The sequence below is a fragment of the Chenopodium quinoa genome, unplaced genomic scaffold (assembly GCF_001683475.1).
Source record: "Chenopodium quinoa cultivar QQ74 unplaced genomic scaffold, ASM168347v1, whole genome shotgun sequence".
Taxonomy (NCBI): domain Eukaryota; kingdom Viridiplantae; phylum Streptophyta; class Magnoliopsida; order Caryophyllales; family Amaranthaceae; genus Chenopodium; species Chenopodium quinoa.
The window spans coordinates 2,298,914-2,309,650 of record NW_018744603.1 but is presented as its reverse complement, the minus strand read 5'-3'; the positions used below and the strand labels follow the sequence as shown (position 1 = coordinate 2,309,650).

At 31.7% G+C, this 10,737-nt stretch overlaps 1 long non-coding RNA gene across 1 annotated transcript; it reads right to left on the bottom strand.

Moving 5' to 3' along the window:
• Positions 1-7,463: 7,463 nt before the first annotated feature.
• Positions 7,464-10,049, bottom strand: LOC110699952. The gene is made up of 3 exons (XR_002507047.1): positions 9,863-10,049; positions 7,814-7,902; positions 7,464-7,712 (listed from the first exon to the last, which is right to left on the bottom strand). It is a non-coding gene; the product is annotated as an uncharacterized LOC110699952 (long non-coding RNA).
• Between the last annotated feature and the right edge of the window lie 688 nt (positions 10,050-10,737).

Here is a 10,737-nt window from a genome sequence, read left to right as displayed (position 1 = left end):
TCAAAATATATTCTAAATAAAACAGTACAATTAAATAAATATTTACAAAACCAAAGATGAACACATTGCCAGAAAATGAGCATAGTTCAATAAAATAATGAACAAGTATAATAATCTATATGAACATCTTTCAACATAAAATGAACATCTTTTCAACACAAAGTGAACATCTACCAAAAGTCTAATGAACATCTTCAATACAATACAAGAATGAACAATACAAACACGTATTAAAATTGAAACAAATATATCTCCTTTAATATGAGAATGAACAAGTATAAACTAAATGAATATGTTTAGCTATACAAATTAATATTGTATTAAATTACAAATGAATATCTTTTAATATGAGAATGAACATGTATATGAACATATATTAATATGAAAATGATAATAACTGAAGATGAATTCCATTTAAAATGATCTTTTTTCCATCTAAAATGAACATTTATTGTAGATAGATTAAAATTTACTAGCCAAAATTCGTCATACAACAGTTTTTAGTGACAAAATAAGTAATAATAAATGATTATTGACGGTTCAATTTCATAAATCAAATTGATAACTTGTCTTTATTTTTAGTTATAATAATTTGAATATTTTTTCGCAATTATAATATGAATATTAATCCTTCTACAAATGAACATAAAGTCCATCTAAAATGAACATTTACAATAGATAAATTGTACTAGCTTAGCCAAAATTCACCGAATAACAATTTTAATTAAATTATGGGAAATTCTTATAACATTATTTAATAGTTATTTTTAGAATCACTTGCATTAAAACTATTAGAAATCACAAACTCTAATTGAAATTTATTATTAAATCTGTGAAGAATTCTAATGATAATTGATTTATTAAAATGTGAATGAAATATATCAATATATAAATGAACATTTACTATTATATTAGGGCAATTGAACTGTATTTTTAATTTTTTTTATATTAATTTTACTAGTTAATAACACACACCACAAGTTAAATCAATTTAAAATAGATAATACCAAACATCATTCTATTATAAGCATAAAAATAATTATTATGATAAAAATTATAAGAATCATGAACTACTACCACTGAAATTTAATATATGTAGAGAAAATAACTGAGAAAAACAAAGCAAAAAGTTCGAGTTTGCAACTTTTTTTTTTCTTCAATAATTAAACAAAAATAATTTACAACTTGATTTTTGATCTTTCTTTTGATGAAATTTCCTAAGATTTTGGGATTTCATCTTTTAAATATGATATTTTAATTGAAATCTAAGCGAATTTTGATTATTTTTTTCAAGGGAAATTTGAGCGATTTTGGTAGTTTAAGAGAGAGAAAGTGAAGTGAAAAGTGAGAAAAGTAGGTAAAATTTTGAGGAGAGAGAAAATATGGTAGTAGACTAGTAGGTACAATTTTAAGGAGAGAGAAAATGTGGGTAATTTTTTTTTTTTTTGTTTAACATGATAGTAATTAATAGTTACATGAAAAGGAATGGGGGTGTGTAGGTAGTACTACCTATAGTGGGGTGTAGGTAATAACAATTACCACTTACTTGCTTAACAAATGAAGCCCACTAAACTACTAATTAATTAAACTAAACAACAATGTGTCACTTACTTGCTTTACAAATAAAGCCCACTAAACTACTAATTAATTACACTAAACAATAATATGTCACTTACTTGCTTAACAAATCAAGCCCACTAAACTAGTACTGTAATTTTTTTAGTGAACCACGAAACTAGTAATTAAACTAAACAATACTATGTATATACAAACAATAAATCTTACCCATCCTTTCATAGAGTAAGGATCCATTTTTCTGAAAAGAAAATTAAAACAAATAATGTGACATAGTGATGTGATACGTAAAAATAAGTGAGAATTTCAAATCTAAACAAGTAGTAGTCATTTCCAACTGAGAGTGAAAAAGTACCTCTGAAACCCTAGATGAGTTCATGTGGAGTGAGTCATTAAGTGATGAAAGTGAGTGAGGCTGGAGCTTAGAGGTAATAAAATACAAATATGAGTTTAAGGAATGATTCAATGAGGGCTAGTCCAACAAGTATAAGGCCCACTGATGGTCCACAATGATTTACAACCCCACATGCAGTACATCTTTAATTGGCGGGGGAATTTCCCCCTATAGTTGGAGGGCCCGGATCGATGCATTTACTGTACCATTATTCCAAGTCAGCTGTACGTACATGAAAACCTTTTACGTACATCATTATGTACATAGTGAAAAGTTTTGATCTTTTAGAGGTGATCATTGGATGGGCCGGGTTTGGGTCGAGCCAAAGCTAAATTAAGCCCACTTCACGGGGCGGGTCGGACCAAACCCGCGCAAATTTTTAGCTGGTCTTGAGACCAGCCATATCTAGTTGGTCCCTCATTGTAAAAATGAACATTTAATATAACGTGAATGAACATTTTCATGGCTGATCCCTCATTGTAAAAATGAACATTTAATATAACAAGAATGAACATCTTCTTGCTATAGGATATTATTTCTTACAAAATTAAATCTTCATTTTCATACTATCAGACGTTCATTTTTATAATATTAATGTTCATTTTCATACTACCAGATGTTCATTATTATAATATTAATGTTCACAATTGAATGTAACAAAAATGAATTTTTTTTTTGTTATAAGATATTTATTCTTTCAAAATTAAATGTTCATTTTCAAACTATTAGATGTTCATTCTTATAATTTTAATATTCACAATTTGGCAAAATGTTCATTCTTGTATTATCAGACATTCACTCTTATAATTTCAGATTTTCATTCTTAATGTTCACAATTTGGCAAAATGTTCATTCTTGAAATATTAGATGTTCATTTTTGTAATATCAAATGTTCATTCTTATAATGTTAATGTTCACAATTTTCATATTATCAAATGTAACTAATTAATCAAAATTGAAAATGTAGATAAAATCAACAAAAATTGCAACAAAATTTGGCAAAATTCCTCCATAATAATCAAATAAAATTGCTACAAAAAGTCTAGCTTGTAAGTAAACAATTATGCTACTATTACAAAGAAAATTGCAAAATTACCGTTTTTCCGAGGTTGTTTTTCATATTCTTGGGATGCTGCTCTACTTTTATCTCGAATATCCATTTTATGCATGTTATTTTGATCTCTAAGCTTTGTAGTTTGATAGATTATGGTGGTTTTGAGAGGAAATAGATAGAGAAACTGATGGGTAGAGAGAGAAAATGAGTATGACAACTTTTAAAAATGAAAAATGTTTCCTTTTCTTTTAAAAGAGGTTTGTATCTGATTTTACAGCATATGACCTGCTGACGTCACTCGCACATTAGCAAGGGACTATATTTATATAGGTTGTCTCAAGACTAGCTATTCGTAACTGTCCAAAGCCGCCCAAAATAGTTGGGCTATGTGGGCTTTTTAGACCGTTTTTGAGCCATGTCTAAAAAATCAACTAAATATGCATTCCCTAACCCGCCCCAAAAAACTAAATTTGGGCCAGTGGACCCTACCCGATGTCGGGCCCTACCCGCCCCAAAAATTCCTTCAAGAAACTTAATTATGACTTACTAACAAAATTTCTATCTTTATTAAACCATTAAAACTTGTTGAAAATATGTTTTAAAAAACCCCCAACTCAAAGATTTAAAACCACCCAAAAATCAAATTCCTTTAATATGCAATAATTTAAAAACCTAGGGTTTTCAATTTAGGGCTTTTTAATTAAAAATCAAAATCTGAAAATTTATTTACATACTACCTATAATCAAACATCATGAAAAACATCACAAAACCATAATTAATAATTAGATTTAGGATTAAAACAAAAGAATTTAAAAAAATTCTCGAAGTGCGTGCGCTGGCTGTAGTCCCGACACCACAGCCGGCTGCTGCCGCGCTACTAGTGGTGTCTTTGCTGCCGTCGACGCCTGTTGGTGGTGCGGTGACCCGCCGGTGGTGTGGTGGTGGCTGACGGTGGTGCTAAAAAAATAAAGGGGAAGGGGAAAAGGAAAGAAAGAAAAGAAAAATAAGAGAGAAGGGAGAGAAAAATTACCTGGGGTAGTCTCCACTTTGGGCAAAGTTTAATTTGCTTTTGTGTTGAATATTTATACACTTTTTTCTCTTGAAACCCTCATACTCTTGAATTCCCTTTCTATCCTTACTAATCCCTTTCCTATTCAAACATGTTTTTGACTTTGACTTTTATAAAATTTTCCTTTTATAAAATATTTCCAAACTTATTAAAATAAATATTTGAAATGCCATAAATAATTCATTTCAAATTATTTAAATACTTCACAAAGTACTTATTTAAATTAAAATACGTATCAAAATACGGGGTATTACATGTAGTCCCTCTCTAGAGCATGTACGTCCCACATGGCGCCCCGAGCATCAGTCATTACTATGGCTTAACAACCCTAAGCCCCTAAATAGGTTGAAATGCGAGAAAATACTCGTAAATCCAAGACTATAGCAGCATTAAACACCCGAAAATGTGTGTCTGCAACCTATCTATGAGGCAATGCCTAACTGCCGATATAGATAAGCAAGTGTAGCCGAGTCCTGTGAATAATGAGAAAGATGAACCTTCTTCTTCTACAACTATAAGATGCAAGAAAGAAGGATATGGCTACCACCCTTATCGACAAAGAGAGTGCTGCCAAGAAGAAACATCACCCTTCACGCCTAGATATCAGCGTTTCCACTCTTTATTATGCACCTCTCACTTGGTTTGACATGATACTGCATCAATATCTCAAATGGGTGTCGGCTTGGCAACAAGAACAACTACTCCTAACCCCAAAATGTTTTGAAAGTCAACCCTCAAAACGCAATGAACATCGTTGTGCTCTATAACAACAACACCCTCCACAGGTAACCCTGCAAGTATGTATAGGACATCATCATTGAGTATAATAGTCATCTTGCCGAATGGGAATGAAAAAGGTTTGTGTTCGGCTGCCAGCACTCTACAAACGTCGAAATCAAGGCCTAGTCAATGTGATGATGCATGATGTGAACTAGCCTACTCAAACAAGTACGACCAACGCTGACAGAGCCCCTTCGTTCGAACAAAGGAGATGAGTCTAAAGAGAGAGGAGATGCTAAATAGAGAGAAAATATTATTTGACTAACTTAGAAACAATGAAATAGATATTAAAAATAAATAAATAAATATTCAAATTCAATTCACATAAGATATTTAAAGGTGTTATCTTCACCTTATTGAACCTGAACTTATCTGAACTGAACTTATTAAACTTTTTATAGAAGTACTTATTAAAATTTAGTGGAACTAATTGAACTTATTGGAACTTATGATCGTTGTTGTTGTTATCATCATCATCATTATTACTAGATCCATTTCCTATATTGTACATGGGATGGGCCAAGACCTTTTTTTTATCACCGCTAGTTCGGGCCAAATGAAGTAAGATTGAATCGGGTTAATTTTGGATTGATTTGAGTTCAAATCGTGCCAAATTAGTTCGGTCGGAGTTGAAATTGGGTCAAACTGGCTTAGTTTGAGTTCAAGTTGGGTCAAACTCTTGTTGGATTAAATTTAAGTTGGGTCAAATTTGGATTTAGATTGAGTTTGGGTCAAGTAAATTGGGTTGGGGTCTTGAATTTAATCGGGTTAAATACGATCGGTTACAATTCATATCAGTATGTAATTCCTTGTAAAAAAAACCTTTATCTGTATTTTGATAAGGAATAACATAATGATATTAGCTTGATTCATCAGTATTTTCTCGTTGTAACACGCACCCCCGATTTACTAGCTAAAAATAAGTAAGAATTAAAGGAAATATAAACGACCTTTAAAAAAAATAGCGGAAGCATACACCTAAATTAGAGGTATTACCGCCTACTTGACAACATATCAAGTGTCAAGGCTTACAAAATCTCAATAATACAACCCAAGTGTTGGGCCTGTTTCATTAAGAAACCCAATAAGCTTAGGGCACAGCTAAATGATCAAGATGCATCCAAAATCAAGCAAACGGCCTGATTGATACGAGTATAGCAAAGAAGATCAGAAAATCAATTAAGAAGATACTTTCTAAGAATACACATGCTGAACAAGCAAAAAAGAATGAAATCAAGAAGATCTCCCTCGTTTGAATATATTCTGATATCTTTGTAACCCTAGTTGCTCCTAGGTATAAATAGCATAATTAGACATTGTAAGATTCATATACGCTCACTTATACATGTGTTACCCATTTTTTTACTAGTTAGAAATAGGAGTTAAAATCCCATGTAAGTCGATAATTTGACAAAAAAAGAAATTAGAGTCGACACTCTATTTGTTGCCCGAATAGAGACAGTCTTTTTTATGATCGTTTTCAAATAGAAAACAACATTGACTATATTAGGTGAGGCACTATATAAGTATGGTCTTAGAAAAATTAGAGATCTAGGTACGGGGTATAAGTTAGGAAGACCAAACGTTTGGAACTCGTCTCTTCCTCTATTCTAATGAACATGCTCTTACTAGTACGTTGTTAATTGGTTATGGTTATTCACATGCTTTTCCTTAAACTATATGCATAAAAACACGAAAGTTTCCACATTGTCAATCACACTCAAATGTAAAATAAAAGTAAATTAAACCTTACGATATATGGTGGGTTTGAGCATTGAAGTTGCCCTACGTACCGTTCATTGTGGGATTTAAATCCACTCCCGGATCAAAAACCTATGTAGTTCTTACGAACGACCATTTATACATGGTCAAAAATTTCATACGAGGTTTTGAGAAGGTTTATTTTTTTTGGGAGGGATAGTCAATCCGTATAGGTTCATTTAAATGAGGTCGAAATCTTGCTTTCAAGATGGAGGTCAATTTATCAAGGTTGAGGAAGTCACTAGAATCAGCGACACCATAGGAGTTTCTTTGAGGAGAATGATTTTTTTTTGTTTGTAAAATGCATTTCAATTAATGACTTTATTTTGGGTTTACCAACTTCCGAAAAGAGATTGTATGGGCTTATTTGAGTGTGCTTAAAGGGCATTTTAATTGATATGAATCGAGAGGAATACGAAGGAAATATATTTGGATTGTATGAAATTGACTTATGCAAAATGGACATTCTATATGGCTTAAATCTAAATGATAGGTAGTGAATTGAAAACCTTAATCATGTTAGATTACGTAAGCGATAACCTATCAGAGATAATGAAACTTTAAAAGTATAATTCTCTGTGGCAAATAGATCATCTTGTAATCTGTCATGATTAGGGATGGCAACGGGTCGGATATGGATCGGATCCGACTGGATCCATATCCAGATCCGTTTTTGCACCCTGGATCTAGATCCGATCTGGATCCTTCGGGTATGGAGAAGGAGGATCCATATCCATATCCGTTGGAGGTCCAAAACGGGTTCAAAATAGATCCTGCACATTGTACCTTTTTTTTAGCAAAAAAATGTAGTTTTTATTTAAAAAAATGGTTTAACTGTCAATTTTCAAACCTCCCTCAATTGTTTCGTTTAATATTTGAATCCAAGTTCTACAACTACTCCAATAATACAAGACAACTTATAAAAATCTTAACAATACATTAATACATGTCTTATGAATAATAATACAAACTAGTACAACGATATAAGAAAGATGAGTATCCAAATCCATCTCCCAAGAAGTCTTTGGACTAGCTACCAAGAGGGCTAATCTTCATCACTACTAACATCATCAACATCCTAAAATAGAAAAATAAGCAAACAAAAGAATTAGTGAATTAGTTATCGACAAAGAGCAAAAATTCTTTATTTACATATTGATACAACTTAGCAAATATTACCATGTCAATGATATCCATCCCTTGTATGTCATTATCATCCTCACAATCTTCGGTAATAGTGGAGCGTGAAAATGATCCTTCAAATTCACCTTTGTCATAAATAAATAAAATTACATTATATTAGAAATAAAAGATGAATTTTATAATTAATAAAAGGATATAAAAAAAACTAAACAAAATATATATTTCCTTTCACGTCATCAACCATCCAACTTTGTAAGCACATTAAAGCCTCCATGGTTTGAGAATGAAGTCGAGAAAGATGGGCACTAACTACTTTTCCCCCATACTAAATGCACTTTCCGAAGCAACCGAAGAGATGGGGATTACAAGAATATCCTTGGAAATTCTAATCAAAGTTGGATAATTTTGATCTCTACTCCACCATTTAAGAACATTAAATTCATTATCCTCCGGCATAGTTTCACTCTCTAAATATTGATTAATCTCACTCCTCAAGAGTGTACTTCTAACCTTTTGTCTCTTAGATCTTGCAAAATCATCTTCATCACCAAGCTCATTAAACCCTCTCTTCAATGGTGGTTGCTCATTCACTACCTCGGGCTTTTTTTGAAACTCATGGACTAGATTATCAAGGGTCTTTCTAATTCTTGTCATTTCAATATAAGCATCATCTCCATATAATTTTCCAAAATAATGAGTCACACAATCCATTTTGTTTCTAGGATCTAAAATGGCGGCAATAGCCAAAATCCCATTGAAATGTGACCAATATTTGTCAAACTTTTCTACCATACTCTTAGCCATTGTCCTAATAACTTCAGATTTTCATTTTGCACCCAACGATTCAAAGCAAGTCTAATCTCACAAACAATTCGAAAAAACAAATTAGCCGTTGGATGATTTCTTGTAGAAAAAACTTTGGTAGCCTTGTAAAAAATTTCCAACTTTTGACAAACAAGAGTAGCCATAGTCCAATCATTATCACTAGGAACAGAAAACTTAAGCCTTTTATTTAGACATTTCAACTTATTAAAAACTTCCTTGAAAGGCAAACTAGATTCAAGCATAAAGTAAGTAGAATTCCACCTAGTTTTACAATCAAGACCTATTCTTTTAGGTTTTGTCACATTCAAAAGATGACAAGCTTCTTCAAAATTTTCAATTGTTTTAGGAGTAGACATCCAAAATGCTACACACTCTCTTACTTTGACAATTGCACCATCAATGACTTCTAAACCATCTTTCACAATAAAGTTTAGAATATGAGCACTACACCTCATGTGCAAAAAATCTCCATTTAACACCAAACAACTACTTTCCAATTTCTCCAACAAGACATTGATCATAGAATCATTTGTGGTACAATTATCAACAGCAATAGAAGAAATTTTGTTTACCAAAGAGAATTGAGATAAAGTATCCATTAGAACCTTAGCAATAACCCCCTTTGTATGTGGACATGGCACAAAACAAAACCTACACACCAAATATACATTCCAAATGCACAAATTAAAGCTAGAACAATTACCAACACAAACATCATACCATCATATAACCAGAATTCAAATACCCAAAAACAATGAAATATTAATATATTTAAAATTAATATTAAAATTTGATTACTATCTTTAAAATTTGATTGTTTATCCATAAGGCTGAAATATAACAAAGAAAAATAATTTCAACAACTTTTTAAAGCAAGCTCATGTACACTAAGTCACTAATACACGACATAACCAGATAACCGACAAGATAACCAAAATTTACAATAAATAAATGACAAAATGAAAATATAAACATGCAACAAAAAGTAAAATTATAAAAACTAAAATTAATTAAAGCAATTGTAGCTAGAACAGTTACAGGAAAATTAGCTAGAACTACAACATGGAAATTAATTAAACTTAACATAATTAAAATTCTAAAAACTAAAACATTCTACAGAAAGTAGCGAAACATCTGTACATCACTCATTAGATCCACATCCACTCATCATACTAGCAATTATTAAGCATTTACATGAAAAAATTGCTTTAATAAAACCAAACATAAAGTAACGAATTTGAAGATTAATTATATACTTACAATAATTTACAATATGCTGGAGTGTGCTTGCGGTCAGCGGAGAGGATGAGGTGGATTGCTAGAGTGTACTTGCGGTTGCCGGAAAAGATATGGGAGTGCAGGTTGGTGCCGTTTGGGAGAAAGGAGAGAGAGTCAGAGAGTGTGTGAGATTTAGGGTTTGGTAGAGTTAGAGGCAGAGTATCTCATATTCTCATATGGGCCGGGCTTGTATATTAAAATTATTAAAAATATTTTTTTTAAAAAAAAAACGGGTAAACGGACACGGATACGGGTATTTGACCGTATCCAGATCCGTTTTTCAGGACAGGATCCGTATCCGACCCGGATCCGTCGGGTCTAATTTTACAAGATCCATATCCGTGAAAACGGATATGGATCCACGGATCCGGGTCGGATACGGATCTATTACCATCCCTAGTCATGATATAATATTCAATTTTACCCTCTTATTTAAATATAATCCATAAACCATAACTCGAAAGATTTATTTTATTAATAAAATGATACAATCCTGCAAAGCCATATTTTACTTAAGTAAAAGCCAGTTGTTTCTTTATTAAGAAATGCATAAGGAAATTTTGCTCTTCCGAACGATGATGAAATTAAAACTTAAAAAAAGTTCTCTAAAAAGTATAAGGCATTCTATTCCAAAATAAATAAATGATTTATAGTGCTCCTTTTATATAGCCATAGGATATGAAGAAGACTTGAAAGAAAAAAAAAATTTAGTCTTAAGAGGATACATACGTGTCTCTTTTTTTGGAAGAGATTCATACTAACTTGAGGCATGAGTAATTTATAGCTTCCTCAAATGACTTAAATTACAATATTTTAACAGAAAATTTACCAGAGGTATATATAATAGATTAATAGGG